Genomic DNA, 2,608 nt, shown 5'->3' on the forward strand with positions numbered 1-2,608 from the left:
AATCATCCCTTGCACCCTAACCATTAAAGTATTATTTTTTAATGAGCAGGTCTTGAAAAGTTGGACACTCCCCTATCTCAACTTTAGACAAAAATAGCCCACCCGGGATATGGGTTTACATTATATGATGAACATAACTGAATAAATTTTCTCTTAGTTTGGTGTAAAATCAAACTAGGAGGAGTTACTCGAGGTCACAAAGTCCTTCCAGTTATTTTGCAGAAAAAGGAAATCATTTTTTGCCACAAACATAAATTTTCTTATCCATGTATCTTTAAAACCTGAGATGAAATTTAAAGAATTTGAGCCGCGGTTTAAATCTGTCAAAACCCGGTTTAAATTGAGCGCCGGCTTAAATCTTGAATTATTTGATACAATTTTAAGTGGAACCAACCATATTTATGCCGCGGCTTAAATTTAAACCGCTGCTCAAATTCTTTAAATTCGGCCACCGATGGTTTAAATTATTTTTTATCTAATTTAGAATTCATAGTTTGAAATACCAAAGATCCTTTAGGTTGCAAAGATAAATGAATTAGAAAATGAGATTTTCTTTGCATGAATTCGACTCCTACAAATTTTGTCTAGATTTTACAAATTTTCAAAATTAAGTTTTAAGTTTAATTTTCTTGCTTATGAAGAAGGACTGTTGTGTTGCAAAAATCAATATGATAAAGAGCGTGATGGTTTAGAAAGCGAGAGAAGTTCTTGTTGCAAAAAGTGTAAAATATCTAAACTGAACTAAATCTGCAACAACATATTTTATATTATTATTCTCAGTATGTACTCCGGATACTATACTTTCAAATAAATATATCAGTGCAATATATTTCAGTATGATATGAGGACTCTCAAGGAACATAGGAATTAAATGAAGGCATTGAAATTGTGTTCGATTGTTGAGAATGCATTTAGAAAAATGTTGATGAAAATATAGTTACTACGCATAAACTTTCCAAAATGTTGTCCATTGTCATCTTAAAGATTTAGATGGTTAAGATGATTACAAAATATTTAATATATCAATCCATTTTAAGGTATAAAACAAGCATGACCACATTTTGGAAATACCAGAATAAGAAGTGTTCAATGTTCATTGTTTCGAGCATGTTTCTAGCATTATTAGATTTAAGAATTTATACCAATGTTTCACTTTATACCAATGTTTCAATTTATACCAATGTTTCACTTTATACCAATGTTTCACTTTATACCAATGTTTCACTTTATACCAATGTTTCATGAAAATTGTAAAGTGCTTGCGCAAACTGATTTCTACACAAATTGCCCAAATTATGTGCAAACGGTTCTTATATTAAAAATTTCTATTCAATCCGCATACCCTCTTATCGTCAATGACTTATTATATGCCTTTAATGTTCTACTACTTGACTGATGCACTCTTCAAATTATATGTTTTGCAGGATACAAGTATCCTTAATTCCAAATTTTTAATTTAAGAAATGTATGTATTTAACCCTTATACAAATCTCTCAAAAAAATGTAAACGAATTTGTCGTTAAGCTTTATTTGAACACATGTAAACTATTTTGTAAAATTTAAATAAGAAGACAATAAATATTTAGATTTTAAAAAGATTTAAGAATGAATTTCACGCAAATGATAAAAAACTTTTTTCCTTTGTTTTTTTGGGACACCCTGTAGAAAGAAGATCCATTTTCCTTTTTTTGGGACATCCTGTAAAAAGAAGATTCATTTTCCAATGCCCTTTTTTGATATTTCTAACCTACACTTTATAATATAACTGAATTTATTGTTTGAAAGGTATACGGGTGGTAATTATAAAGGGATTAGAAAATTTGAGTTTGTGGCAAAAACTCAATTTCTTTATACAATTAACACAAGATATATTAAGGCTACCAACCAATAAAAAACACTCTTTTGTCCATGTATCCCTGTTTAAATTCATCTTTTTATATCTTTGACAAAAGTTAATGTTTTAACGTCTATAGATGCAAATTTGTCATGGACTAGTTATAAATTATTTTTATTCTTTTCTTAACATGTCAAACTTGTATCAACTTAGTTCTTTTCTGTGCAGAATAATTGCATTCAAATTATATCTTAAACTTTATGAAATGTTTTATATGCATTGTAAAAGTGTAGATTAAAGGAATTGGTAACGAATACAGTTGTGTGATCCGAGCCAGTACAACATTCAAACAGTGCATGCATTCTGTCGTACTGTCAAGTCTGGACTCTCCAGTGTAAAGTCGACCCTGCATCCTATCTTCAGGTTTTTTTCATAGTACATTTTATTAATGGACTATTATTAATGGAATTCCGATTTACAGCGGTACCCTTGACACCTTAATCTGATCAAAATTAAGGAAGATTAGATGTTTGTTTGCAAACATATCAGGCTATCGTGAACTGTTTTGAATATTTGATATAAACCTGGATAATATATTAGAATATTAAAATCCAGATAATCTTCATATCTTGAAATTCAAGGATCAACCATTCTTAGTTAAATCTCAACACTCCCCTTCCTCTATTCACCCTCTTTCCCTCTTATATTCTACGCTTAATATTATTATTTTGAAACATATTGTCGATATAATAAAAATTAAAATCATGTGTTGAA

The sequence above is a fragment of the Eurytemora carolleeae genome, unplaced genomic scaffold (genome assembly GCF_000591075.1).
Source record: "Eurytemora carolleeae unplaced genomic scaffold, Eaff_2.0 scaffold369, whole genome shotgun sequence".
NCBI classification, from domain to species: Eukaryota; Metazoa; Arthropoda; class Copepoda; order Calanoida; family Temoridae; genus Eurytemora; species Eurytemora carolleeae.